Source organism: Scyliorhinus torazame, chromosome 3 (genome assembly GCF_047496885.1).
Source record: "Scyliorhinus torazame isolate Kashiwa2021f chromosome 3, sScyTor2.1, whole genome shotgun sequence".
NCBI classification, from domain to species: Eukaryota; Metazoa; Chordata; class Chondrichthyes; order Carcharhiniformes; family Scyliorhinidae; genus Scyliorhinus; species Scyliorhinus torazame.
This window is the reverse complement of record NC_092709.1, coordinates 93,032,658-93,047,212: the sequence shown is the minus strand read 5'-3', so window position 1 is coordinate 93,047,212 and position 14,555 is coordinate 93,032,658. Positions and strand designations below refer to the sequence as shown.

The 14,555-nt window shown below is 49.7% G+C and overlaps 1 pseudogene; it reads left to right on the top strand.

The window, feature by feature from the left end:
- The window catches only part of LOC140409388 (uncharacterized), an 84,857-nt pseudogene extending 70,998 nt beyond the window's left edge, over nucleotides 1-13,859 (top strand).
- The last annotated feature ends 696 nt before the right edge of the window (nucleotides 13,860-14,555 follow it).

The following is a 14,555-nucleotide window of genomic DNA, read 5'->3' as shown; positions in this document are numbered from 1 at the left end:
GGGGGACAACCACAGGGGATTCCTGCACTGACTGCCTGCCCTTTCTGGTGGTCACCCATTTCTCTGCCTGCACCTTGGGTGTGACCACATTTACATAACTGCAATCTATGACGCTTTCCGCCACCTGCATGCTCCTAAGTGCATCCAATTGCTGCTCCAACCGAACCATGCGGTCTGTGAGGAGCTCCAGTTGGGTGCACTTTCTGCGGATGAAGCCATCCGGGACGCTGGAAGCCTCCCGGACCTGCCACATCTCACAGTCAGAGCACAGCACCCCTCTAACTGACATTGCGTCAATTAATTAAAATTAAAATTAAAATTTGTCTTTTTAAAAAAAAATATTTTTAAAAAATTTCAAAGTTACTGTCAACTATCTGTTTCCTAGCACTAGATTTCTAATAGAAATGCGATAGCTAACTATAATACTCTCCGATCTCTGGCTTAGATATCCCTCTAAATTATAATTAAGTTATTATGTTTAATTAGTTACCAAATACTCAAAAAAATTTTTTAATTTAGGGTAGAATCCCAACCAACCACTCTGGCCACAGCTTTTCTGTGATGCCACTTCAGTTTCCCCCCGACACACACAATTTGAAAAAAGGTACAAAAGTGAAAATAAGTAAAAATCACTTACTTACCTTCTTACCTTCTGAGTGTCTTAGATGTTCTCAGGTTCTCTCGCTGACAGAGACTGCTCCTCCACCTCCGAACCTTGACCTGCACAATGCTAATAATATAATAATAATATAATATGGCACTTACCTTACACCAATGGGTCTTATTATTAGGTTAGAGGAGGAGGGCGGGTGGGAGACACTACACGTGTAGTGTCTCGGGTTTCCTCTCCACCAGAATTTATTGGTTGGGGGGGGGGACTTCCCAGAGGTCCGCGGGTCGAACTTCCGGTTCCCGCCTTATATAAAAACAAATAAAACAGAAAAGAAGAACAGACACGGGACCAGGTAAGGCTTTTTAAAGTAAGTACTCACCTCCCAGAGGGCCCCTGCGCACCGCTGCCGCCGAAATCCAAAGGGCTGCGCCTGTAAAGGCAAGGCTTTTTAAAGTAAGTACTCACCTCCCAGAAGGCCCCTGTGCACCGCTGTCGCCGAAATCCAAAGGGCTGCTCCTGTAAAGGTAAGAGTTTTTAAATTCACTACTCACCTCCCAGAGGGCCCCTGCGCACCGCTGCCGCCGAAATCCAAAGGGCTGCTCCTGTAAAGGCAAGGCTTTTTAAAGTAAGTACTCACCTCCCAGAAGGCCCCTGCGCACCGCTGCCGCCGAAATCCAAAGGGCTGCTCCTGTAAAGGTAAGAGTTTTTAAATTCACTACTCACCTCCCAGAGGGACCCTGCGCACCGCTGCCGCCGAAATCCAAAGGGCTGCTCCTGTAAAGGCAAGGCTTTTTAAAGTAAGTACGCACCTCCCAGAAGGCCCCTGCGCACCGCTGCCGCCGAAATCCAAAGGGCTGCTCCTGTAAAGGTAAGAGTTTTTAAATTCACTACTCACCTCCCAGAGGGCCCCTGCGCACCGCTGCCGCCGAAATCCAAAGGGCTGCTCCTGTAAAGGCAAGGCTTTTTAAAGTAAGTACTCACCTCCCAGAAGGCCCCTGCGCACCGCTGCCGCCGAAATCCAAAGGGTTGCTCCTGTAAAGGCAAGGCTTTTTAAAGTAAGTACTCACCTCCCAGAAGGCCCCTGCGCACCGCTGCCGCCGAAATCCAAAGGGTTGCTCCTGTAAAGGCAAGGCTTTTTAAAGCAAGTACTCACCTCCCAGAAGGCCCCTGCGCACCGCTGCCGCCGAAATCCAAAGGGCTGCTCCTGTAAAGGTAAGAGTTATTAAATTCACTACTCACCTCCCAGAGGGCCCCTGCGCACCGCTGCCGCCGAAATCCAAAGGGCTGCTCCTGTAAAGGCAAGGCTTTTTAAAGTAAGTACTCACCTCCCAGAAGGCCCCTGCACACCGCTGCCGCCGAAATCCAAAGGGCTGCTCCTGTAAAGGCAAGGCTTTTTAAAGTAAGTACTCACCTCCCAGAAGGCCCCTGCGCACCGCTGCCGCCGAAATCCAAAGGGCTGCTCCTGTAAAGGTAAGAGTTATTAAATTCACTACTCACCTCCCAGAGGGCCCCTGCGCACCGCTGCCGCCGAAATCCAAAGGGCTGCTCCTGTAAAGGCAAGGCTTTTTAAAGTAAGTACTCACCTCCCAGAAGGCCCCTGCACACCGCTGCCGCCGAAATCCAAAGGGCTGCTCCTGTAAAGGCAAGGCTTTTTAAAGTAAGTACTCACCTCCCAGAAGGCCCCTGCGCACCGCTGCCGCCGAAATCCAAAGGGCTGCTCCTGTAAAGGCAAGGCTTTTTAAAGTAAGTACTCACCTCCCAGAAGGCCCCTGCGCACCGCTGCCGCCGAAATCCAAAGGGCTGCTCCTGTAAAGGTAAGAGTTTTTAAATTCACTACTCACCTCCCAGAAGGCCCCTGCGCACCGCTGCTGCCGAAATCCAAAGGGCTGCTCCTGTAAAGGTAAGAGTTTTTAAATTCACTACTCACCTCCCAGAAGGCCCCTGCGCACCGCTGCCACCAAAATCCAAAGGGCTGCTCCTCTAAAGGTCAGAGTTTTTAAATTCACTGCTCTCCTCCCAGAGGGCCCCATCATTACCCATTATGATTGGTCACCATCTGTGACTCCCTCATTTAAAAAAAAAAAAAATATTTGGGACAAGGTATCCGAGAAAAATACTGACATAGTGCGAGCTGTCTCGCAGCCTGTGTGATCTACCATCTTAGCGTTTGAGGATGTAAATAGCATACGGAAGCAACCTAAGCGTTGCCAAAATCAAACTAAAGAATTTTGAACAGAACGAGCCAAAATGGGGTGCGTATGGGCCGCGGCGGGTAAGAAGTGGGTGAAATCCCCGGGTAGGACAGTGGTCAGTGCCGTATGTGCGCTACCCGAGCGTAGCTGACCAGAGGGGGGGTCCTCAGGCAGGACGGGGACCAGTGCCGTTTCTCCACTGCCTGAGTAACCAGCAAGAACGGGTAAGAATGTGGTCGTCGTGAGGGGCTGCCTCTCGTGATCGAATCAGGAGAGTGTTCTGTCGACAAACTAGTTCCTCTGAACGGTTGTCTGGGGACAAACTTGTTCCATTAACAGGCATTGGGCGTCTAAAGGGTGGTGTCGTGGGGCCATGAAAAACTTCAAATTTACCCACAACAAACATGTACATTAAACGAACAAACATACAACAAAAATGGTGCAGGTTCCATCAGAAAGGACACTGTATCTCTCCATCGGTTCCTTTTTACCATCATGTGGACACCTCATTGCTCAGTAGCGAACAGGGTCGCAAAGGGATTTGTTTGGTGGGAGTCAGACTCTATGTCATCATCTTCTCCCGGATGCCACACTCTTGACTGGAGTAGTTTGGCTAAAGCTGCTTGGGGTGAATTGGGGTCCATCTCATCATTCCGGATGAGCCTGAACGAATTGTCTCCGTGCCAGAACCGTGTGTCAAGGTTGGAGCTACTAGGTTTTACTCCGCAATTGTCAGGCAGTGGGTCTGGGTCAGGGGCTTTGATGTACGTCATCTCGAAGGGGTCACTGGAACCATGCTCGGATTCGCTTGGAGTGGGGCCAGATGCAGGGGTATAATCATAGCGTGGTGTGCTGTGGCTGTCGTCATCGCTATCACCGTCGCTGTCACTGCTGGTTGAAGGATGGGAGAGGCAGAGTCGTGCCTCTGGGGGTGGAGTTGAAGATGTGTCTGAGGATGTGTTGGACTGGCTGGGGGAGGGTAGGAATACGTCATCTGTGGGCGGGGCTGCTGCGAGCAAGATGTGGTGTGAATGGTTCTGCGAGCCATAAGCCTTAAGCCGGTTTATGTGGAACCACGCCGACTTGCCATTGGGATATGTGATTTTGTATACAGAGGGGCTGACTTTGTCCGAAATGGAGAAAGGTTCCGAGAATTTGGGGGAAAGGAATGAACTGGGGTTGTATAGGGAAAGCATCACTTGCTGCCGTACTACAAATTCAGTGGCGTGTACCTTTTTGTTGAAACAAGCCTTGCTTTGTTTTTTCCTGGTGCCAAGTCTCACAGCTGCTGCGAGTTGGGCTGCCTTTATGTTCTCTAATAACTGTTATACAGCATTTTCATGCGTGAGGGCGGTGACTGCGGGGCTGGCCAAATCCAGTCCTAATAAATACTCTGTCCCTTTCATGGGGCGTCCGGTCATGAGGGTGTGGCGGGTGTATCCTGTGGACGTGGATACCGTGTTTCTTAGGAACATTAAAACAAATGGGAGAACTGAATCCCAGGTGCTGTTGTTCTGTTGTACCATTTTCCTGAGGGTGGCTTTTAGAGTCCTGTTCATCCTCTCTACAATGCTGCTTGACTGGGGGTGGTAGGCTATATGAAACTTCTACCTAATTCCGAAAATTGTGAGGACGTTCTTCATTACTCGTCCTGTACAATGGGAGCCTTGATCGGATTCTATACTGCGGGAGGCCCCATCTTGTAAAGATGTGCTGTGTTAGGATTTTAGCTGTTGTCTTAGCCGTATTTGTTCTGGATGGAAAAGCTTCCACCCATTTTGCGAAGGTGTCGATGACCACCAACACATACTTATAACCATTTCTGCAGGGGGGTAGAGGTCCTATGTAGTCTATCTGCAAATTCGTCCAGGGGCCATTAACGGGGCGGGTGTGACTAAGCTGAGCCGTTCTTGCATATCTGTCCGGATTGTTCTGGGCACAGATCAAGCAATTTTCTATGTAGTGAGTGACATCGGCTTTTAAATCAGGCCACCAGCAGAGCGGTCTGAGGTGGGCTAGGGTGGGTTCAATGCCTTGGTGTCCATGATTGTCATGGAACTGACAAATAATCTGGTCCCTGTCCTGGCTGGGAACTACATAAATGCCTTCTTTTAAAATCACACCGTCGTGTGTGGTGATTGCGTTTTTAAACTTGTCATATGGGGCTGGGAAGGTTCCTGTTAAAACTTCCCTGAGTTTTTCATCTTCCTGCTGTGCCTTTGCTAGATCCTGAATGTTGGTCTGTGAGACCTGAACCGCGTGTACTGGGGTGCTCTCGGGGGGGGTTCCAAAAGTAACCATGCCTGGAACCTGCCTTCGCTAGTGCATCTGCTTTAACGTTACCAGGGGGGGAAGAACGGTGGTGACTGCGAACTTTAATTATGCCGTATTTCCTATTTTTGGCTGTCTCTAGGATATGTTGGAGTAATGGGGCTGAGGGTAGGGGTTTTCCGTCTGCGGAAACAAATCCTCTAGTTTCCCACAGGGGTAGGAATTCCATCAAACTATTACAGACATACAAGCTGTCCGAATAGATGTCTGCTGGGGTCGGGAACGAGTCGGGGTGGTCTACAATATAAGTGATTGCTGCCAGTTCTGCTGCCTGCGAGCCTAAGTGTCCTGGCAACTTAAGTGAAATCTCTTCTGGGGCGCGTCCCTGCGCGTCCTCTACATAAATACTGCAACCGGTAATTCTCTTTCCGTTCAAAACTGTGGAGGAGCCATCCACATAAATTTTCAGGGGTGCGCATGTGTCTGTGGGCTGCGGTCTCTGGGGTGTACTACCTGTTTTGCTGGGAGGTGTTTTATGTATAAATGGGCCTGTGTTGTGTTTTGTGATGATGATCTCACACTCGTGAGAGGTTCCTGCATATTGCAAATTGTTGGCTAGGAAGGTGTGAGTCTTGATTCTTTTGACTGTAATGTCCCGTCCCTGTAAAAGAAGGATCAACGGGCTGCGCGGATTTGGCTGACTGTGCCATCTTTAAGTCGACCGTCTAAGAATAGCTGTGTTGGGGTGTGTTCAGTGAGGATGGTGATGGGGTTGAGTCCTGTAATGTAGGCGAAGTACTGTACTGCCCAAAAAACTGCGAGCAGGTGCCTTTCACAGGCAGAAAATCCTTGCTCGACAGGATCTAACACGCGTGAGGCGTATGCCACAGGGCGTAATTGGTCATGGCGTTCCTGGAGGAGTACGGCTGAAAGGGTTCGGTCGGTGCTTGCAACTTCAATTGCGTACGGGGAAAGTGGATCTGGGAGCTGTAATGTTGTGCTGAGGGCTTTTTTAAAAGCATCCACGGCATCTGTGTGCTGTGGAAGCCATACCCAACGTGCCTTTTTCGTGAGAAGGTCGGATAGGGGCGCTGCTTTTATGGCGAAACCATCGATATGGTTTCGGCAGTAGCCAACCAGTCCTAAAAATGACCGGAGGGCTGAGACATTGTGGGAAGGAGCAATTTGATGATCTAGTCAATTCTCTTTTGCTCGATCTCGCGTTTACCATGTGTGACTACTGTACCCAAGTAAATCACTTTTTCCTGCAAAATATGGGCCTTCTTGGGGTTGACTTTACAACCAATTTCTTTTAGGAGTACTAGGAGTTCGGCGAGAAGCGGAATTTGCTCTCCCTTTGCGTCTGTCTGTAGTAGCAAGCATCGACATACTGGACTAGAGAGTCGGGGCGGGAAAATTTTGTTAGTCCATTTGCCAGCTGTCGGTGGAAAATGGAGGGGGAGTTGTGGAAGCCTTGTGAAAGGCACGTCCACATATATTGTTGTCCCTGGAATGTGAAGGCGAATTTGTACTGGCACGCTTTATCCAATGGAATGGACCAAAAGCCATTACTAATGTCCAAAACCGAAAAAGATTTTGACTGGAGTCCCTGTTTGAACATGGTCTCGGGACTCGTGGCTATGGTGGGGGCTGCTACTGGGGTTACTTTGTTCAGTTCCCGGTAATCAATGATCAGTCGCCATGATCCAACGGGTTTCCTGACAGGCCAAATTGGTGCGTTGTTTGTGGAGGCTACTGATATGAGTACGCCTTGATCAAGCAAACTCTCTATTACTTTTGGGATTTCTCCCTCTGCCTCTTGGGGAAACCCATACTGCTTTTGGGGTCTGGGGTTGGGACCTGTAATATTTACCAAGCCAGCTATTTTGCCACAGTCGTGCTTGTGTTGTGCAAATGCTGCTTTGTATTCCTGCAGGACTGCCCTAACCTGTTTGGCTGCACTAATGGCTCGAGGGTTGAACCAGAAGTCTCCTACTGAGGTAATACTGTTTTCATACTCTCCAACTGTGAGCGTGGCGGGGGCTCGTGCTGCCTTTGCCATTTTCCAAACACACTTGTTTACCGGATCAAAAGAAAGGTTGTGGGAGCTCATAAAATCGATTCCTAGGATATGTTCAGCTGTCTGGGGCTGGTCAACTAAAACTACGGTGTCCGGTGGTGGCGGCAACGCTAAAGATCTGGGGCCAGTGGAGATGGCACAGGGGTGCAATGGGAGCCTCGGTGTGGTCCCCGATCAGGAGTAACCACCGGTTTGTCCCGGGGAGGATGGACGGGGGGTTTCAGAGCTGGCATCAGGCGGGGATTAGAAGAATGGGGGGCCTGTTCATTGATGGGACGTTTGCGAGCCTAGGGGCACTAGAGGAGAAGTTTGGGATACCCCCGGGAAATGCTTTCAGATACATGCAGGTGAGGGCATTTGTGAGGCGGCAGGTGAGGGAATTCCCGTTGCTCCCGGCACAGGAAATTCAAGACAGGGTGATCTCGGGCGTATGGGTGGGAGAGGGCAAGGTGTCGGCAATATACCAGGAGATGAAAGAAGAGGGGGAGGCGTTGGTAGAGGAGCTGAAGGGTAAATGGGAGGAGGAGCTGGGGGAGGAGATTGAGGAGGGGCTATGGGTTGATGCCCTAGGTAGGGTTAATTCCTCCTCCTCGTGTGCCAGGCTTAGCCTGATACAGTTTAAGGTGGTTCACAGAGCGCACTTGACGGAGGCGAGGCTGAGTAGGTTCTTTGGGGTAGAGGACAGATGTGGGAGGTGCTCAGGAAGTCCGGCGAACCATGTCCATATGTTTTGGTCATGCCCGGCACTGGAGGGGTTCTGGAGGGGAGTGGCGGGAACAATATCTAAGATGGTGAAAGCCCGGGTCAAACCAAGCTGGGGGCTAGCAATATTTGGAGCAGTGGACGAGCCGGGAGTGCAGGAGGCGAAAGAGGCCGGCATTCTGGCCTTTGCGTCCCTAGTAGCTCAGCGAAGGATCTTGCTAATGTGGAAGGAGGTGAAGCCCCCCAGCGTGGAGGCCTGGATAAACGACATGGCTGGGTTCATTAAGCTGGAGAGGATAAAGTTTGCCTTGAGAGGGTCTGTGCAGGGGTTCTACAGGCGGTGGCAACCGTTCCTAGACTATCTCGCGGAGCGTTAGACGAAGGTCGGTCAGCAGCAGCAGCAGCAACCCGGGGGGGGGGGGGGGGAGGTGGGGGGGATGTCTTGTGAAGGGGGGGGGAGGGAGGGAGGGGGGAAGGGGGGTCTGCCTGGGGGGTATTTGAGCAAGAGAACACATGAAAGATCTGGAAAACTGGCATGTATGGGAGGAATCCAGTGTACAAAGCTCTGTAACATATCGTTTTACCATGTTTATATCTTGCTATGTGCGTTTTCTTTCTATTTTGTTACGAGGGGGAGGGGTTTGTGTTTGTAAGGGTGAAAAATTGTGTTAAAAAACTTCAATAAATATAATTTTTTTTTAAAAAACTAAAACTACGGGGTGCTTAGTTGTGATATTCCCTATTTGTATCGCTACAGGGGCTGTGATGTGTCCCTGTTGTGAATGACCTGTAAAGCCGCTGAGTGTGATGGTGTCTGTTGTGGGCCACGTGTCTCGCTGAAACATCGTGGAGGAATTGAGTGTGGTGCTCCTGTGTCCCAAAGAAATTCTACGGGGTGTCACCGGACTGTGCCTGCTACGACCGGTCTACCGGACTTGTCCCAAAGCGTGTCGCAGACCCAGGTTGGGGAGCCCGAATGCCGTCAGTCGGTGCCGTTCATGTCTATGTTCTCTGAAGGGGCACTAACGCTGTGGATTGGCTTTACCCTATTCCTATTTAGGGTGCCTGTCTGTTGACTTCTTTGCTGCTTTTGGGGCGTGTTGCACTCTCGCGCAAAGTGTCCTAATTGTCCAAAGTTGTAACATTCCTGGAATTTAGGCTGTGGTGGGCTGTTCCTGCCCTCATTTACCCATGCGGGGTTCTGGTGCGCTTTAACTGTATTGATAACTGCCTGCTCTTCATCTGGTTTTACAAATGCGGTTTTGCCTTGAACTGATTGTTCCCAAGTGCGGGACACTCTTCAAAACCCATTTCTCGTTGTGGGCCTCGTCTGAGGGGTTGTAATTTGCGCAAGCTCTCTGTTCTGCGTCTGTCGCGTGAGAGACTAGGATGCAAGTCCATTTGGCCACGTTATCTGCGACAAATGGGCGCGGGCTAACTCTCCGAAAACTGCTGTGAAATGTATCCACAAGCGTCCAGCAAACGCTGTGGGGTGCTCTGTCTTCTTTTGCCTACACTTGTTTCGGCCTTCTACAGGGTCTCCTCTGTTATAGCCGATCGCATCTGGGATCGCTGTGTGCATCTCTTGGAGTGTGCCCCCTTCTACATTCTGTGGGTCGGGAAGGGCTACCACGACTGAAGGGTCGAGGCTTAAAACTGTGAGCTTCACTTGCTCCTTTTCGTCCAGGCCGTACATGGTAGCCTGCTGTTTAACTCTAGCGAAAAACTGGTGGGGGTCTGATGTGGGAAGGAACGGTGTAATTGTTCCACACGCGTCCTGTAATTGGGTCACGGTTAACGGGGTTGTATACAGGAAATCTGCGTTTCCTTCTGCTGCGGCCCTGCGGTGTGTGGTTACAGGGTTCATGGGGGGGTGTTCTGCCTGCTCAGTCGGGGGTTGGGGTGCTTTCATTTTCTGGGGTTTTTCTTGCGTACATGTCCCATGTACATATCTGTGGGCAGTCTCATTTAACTCCTGCCAATCAGGGCCTTTTTCCTGGTCTAATTGGGTCCAAACGTACTTTGAAAACCATTCTGGACGGAAAGCAGGGATTGCAATTCTGAAATTTGCTTCCAGCACTTTGCGTGATCTACCGAGCTCTGCATTTGTTCCGTCGTGGAAGTGTGGAGCGCTCGTAGGGCTGCTTTCAAATCATTGTACTGTTTCTGCAATTTCTCTACCTGTTGCTCGGTTTCTTGTCTTACCAAGACTGCACGTTGCGTGTCCTGATAGGCCTTATCATATTGGGCCTGAAAACTACTCAAATGGGCGAGACAAGACTGGTGTGCCCCCTTGGCATCATCCACCTCTCTGGCCCTCGCTGCTAACTGCTCTTTTAAATCTTTATTCTCTTTCTCAAACTCGCTCACATCTCCCTCACTACTTCTGTCTCTCTCCTCTATCTCTCTACGGAGCGTCCTAATGACCTCCTCTGTGCCTTGCAATTGTGCCAAGCAGGACACGATTTCCATCGGCTTGCGAGCTTTCCCTAAGCTCTTCTTGTGGATCTCTGACAGGGTCTCCCACCAAGTATGTCCTATACTTCCGGGACCTGTTTCATCATACGCGCAGAATTCGCTCCAATTCCCTTTGAGGTACTTTCTGATTTCCTCTTCCCATACGGGACACTGTCCTACTCTACTGGTCGCTGTGACCTCGAATTCCTGGGGGTTCATTAGGCGTTCCATTGCCTTCATTGCAATTTTCTCTATCTGGGTTCTCTACTGAATTTGGAACACGGGGTGATAAAGTGGTGATGTAAACACGGGTACGGCTTACGCTAATTTCCAGCCTACAAAACTCCCGACAGTATTACGCAACAAAATCTCTCAGGTTTACCTTATATCCCTGTTAGTACGCATGCATTAACACACTTCCGAATCTCGGAGGTTTGATCAGTATTTTTCTTACACTTGTGGTTTTTCTGTTTCTAATTGGATTCCAATTCAAATTTGGGTTCTCGCGGAGTGATTAGGCCACTTCTAAGGCGAGTCACATCAGGAGTCGCCAGTAAATGTTGCTAATTGTGTTTCTACTAATTTGGCTCTGAAGATGGCGGCCAATATGGTCGCCTTCCTTAATTCTAATTACATTTTGCTCTAGAGTCGCCAGGTATCTCTCGATACCGCCACAAGGTTCAAAACCGAATACTGATCAAAGACTCGATATACCAGTTAGTAAGTTCAAACTCAATGCTCATTTATTTACACACACGGTCAGATATACTCATGCATAAAACTCTACAAACTAAACTATCACTACTGCTAAAAGCCTATACTTAGCTTCGGGCGCCCACTCAGTCAGAGGAACAATGGCCGTTGTTCGATTCTGAGGCTGCTGGGATCAAATTGGTACAGAATAACAGCTAGGAGCGTCTGTCTCGTAGCGTGCATTGACCTTGGACTTACTTGTTCTGATGTTGCTGTTGGGCAGGTCTCTCCTTGGTGAGAGCCGGAGCCAAGAGAGCGATTCTCTCTTGGGAGATTCTTCTTATACCCAAAAGGGGCTTCGCGTGCTTTTGGGTGGACCTTGAACTTGGCCCCAATTAAGTGGGCCATTTCCCAATCGCTCTCATCGATTTCCTCCAATAGAGGGGTGGGTGCACTGATTGCTGGGCGTGTCCTAGGTGGTCGTTGGCCTGCTTTGTTCTGGTCTCCTCTGGCGCCGGGGTGTCTGTCTTGATATTGTTTACTTAAATGTTGCCTTTTTGTTCCCGGAGATGGCTCAGTAGTATGGAAATGGTTTACAGTATCGGTCTTGTCTGGGAGCTATGGCTCCAATCAACAGACAAACCTTGCGCCTGCTTGCTTTCTTAGGATTGTCCATTTTCTCTGCAATCTTTGCAAAGTGTCCATTTTGCAATCGGGAAGTGGCCATCCCAGATGGCTACAGGTGTCATCTGCAAATTTAGAAATTTTGTTCATGATTCCAATGTCTAAATCGTTAATGGAAATTGTGACCCACTCTGGTATCAGCACTGATCTTTGTGGTACCCCATTTTACACCTTCCGCTACTCAGATAGACGACCTTTTACCCTTATTCTCTGCTACCTTAAAAAAAAATTTAGACTACCCAATTCATTTTTTCCAATTAAAGAGCAATTTAGCGTGGCCAATCCACCTACCCTGCATATCTTTTGGGTTGTGGGGGCGAAACTCACGCAAACACGGGGAGAATGTGCAATCTCCACACGGACAGTAACCCAGAGCCAGGGTCGAACCTGGGACCTCGGCGCCGTGAGGCAGCAATGTTAACCACTGCGCCACTGTGCTGCCCTACTCTCTGCTGCCGTGACTGTGTACACATAACCTCATTCATTCATTATGTGCTGCCTTATCAAAGGTACTGCGCATGTGCGCCCGCTCATCATTGCGCATGCGCAGAGTTTTGCACATGCGCACTGATGAGCGGGCACACATGTGCAGTGCGGCCGCATTTTTAAAATATGGTCGCAGCCTTTTTGAAGGCCGCTCGCAGCCGGCATTGTTAAAAGCCGGCTGCAAAAAGTTTGGGGATAATGATGTGATTGGTTGCTTTCTGAACTTTGATACTGATGAAGTGGAAGTCTCTTACTCCAAGAATGGTCAGGATCTGGGTGTCGCATTTAAGGTTGGGAAGAGACAGTCTCGCTGACAGAGCCTTATTTCCACATGTTCTGTGCCACAACTGTGCTGTGGAGCTTAACTTTGGACAGATGGAGACTCCATACTTTCCGACACCAGAAGGCTTCACCTTCATCCAACAGGTTCCATTGGAGGAGTGTGTACGAGGGCCAAAGGGACCCAAAACCAAAGGAGAATGTGAGGTTTTGATGATGGTTGGCTTGCCTGGGCCTGGCAAATCAGTTTGGGTTTCAAAGCATGCAGCAGAGTATCCAGGTAAATATAATATTTTGGGGACAAACAATATCATAGATATAATGAAAGTTGTGAGCTTCAAGCGTCAGAAGACTGACGGGGGTAAATTAACTACATTGATTCAGCAAGCTACACAATGTTTGAGTAAGTTCATTGAGATTGTGGCTCACAAGAAGTGCAACTACATTCTCGATCAGACAAATGTGTGTGCAGCTGCACAGAGAAGTAAGATGTGCCTGTTCGCAGGCTTCCAGCGTAAAACGGTTATCATTTGCCCGTCAGATGAAGAATATAAGGAGCGTTCAAAGAAGAAAGCTGAGGAAGAGGGAAAGGATGTCCCAGAGCATGCTGTTCTGAAAGTGAAAGGTATCTTCACACTGCCTGAGTCAGGTGACTTTCTGGATGAGGTGAACCATGCAGAGCTGCAAAAGGAAGGTGCTCAGAAATTGCTCGAGAAATACAAGGAGGAAAGTAAAACCGCCCTACCACCAGAGAAAAAACCCAATACCAGTACTGGGAAGAGAGCTATGAATTGGGGTTGAAGTGGTCAACCGGGTGGAATGAACCAGTACAATAGAGGTGGCGAGAGAGGAGGGCGAGGTGGATATCAGAACCGCAGCAATTAACGAGGGGGTTCAAACCGTGGACAATATAATAGAAGAGGAAATCAACAGAGTCGTGGCTATGTTCACAAGTAGCGTTTCACTCCGATGGTAGGCTACAACAGGGGTAGTTTTGTCGAAAGACCCTCTTACAGTGGCAGAGGAGGTGCCTACAACCACAGGGGGGCAGCAGACAACCATAGGGGTCCTGGCAGCAACCGAGGAGGCTATGGACAAAATTTCAGGGGCAGGGGAAATCGTGGCTTTAACCAAGGCTACAGATACGAAAACTTCCATCAAGGTCAGGGCTTTGAAGAGAACTGGAGCCGTCAGCAGCAGGCGGGACTTCAACAGTTCTGGAGTCAGTACAGCAATCAGTATAACAAAGACTACTACTAGGATTTGCAGTGAGAGATCCAACGAAGGTTTCACCGCAGCTGTAACTTCAACCAGGAGATGTCAACTTTTTTAATCTTGATTTTTAAACATTCCAAAACAAAGTGCCTGCAGGTCGTATTTGGAACCTTTATCAATTAATTGATTTTTAAGTGTCTTTTTTTTAACATTTTTAATTGTAATGTTTAGGTGAATTGTGGTGAATCTCCAATTTCTAGAGGATGAAAACATTTTCAGTTTCTTCTATTTTTTCCTGTAAAATGTTATCAAATAAAAACGCCTCCCTGACCTTGTAAAAACAAGCCGGCTGCTGCGGCTGTTGCCCGCGAATTTGCGCAATCGGAGACGCAGAAGACTTTTTAAAAAATTATATGTAGTCTTCTTGCCTGAAGGGAGGCAGAGAGCAGGTCACGCCCCTTGAATATTGACATCACGTGCTTTGGGCGCGATTGAGATTCCTCCATTTTGTCAGCAGCAAACAAAGTAAGAGAAAATGTTGGGTCGTGAAGATCAGCTGGCGTGGGCCGCGAAGGTCGGCCGGCATGGGCCGCGCAGGTCGGCCGGAGTGGGCTGCGAAGGTCGGCCGGCGTGGGTCGCGAAGGTCGGCCGGCATGGGCCGCGCAGGTCGGCCGGAGTGGGCCGCGAAGGTCGGCCGGCGTGGGTCGCGAAGGTCGGCCGGCATGGGCCGCGAAGGTCGGCCGGAGTGGGCCGCGAAGGTCGGCCGGCATGGGTCGCGAAGGTCGGCCGGCATGGGTCGTGAAGGTCGGCCGGCGTGGGTCGCGAAGGACGGCCGGGTTGGGTCCCTAAGGTTGGCTGGTTTGTAAAAATGGGTCCCTGGAAA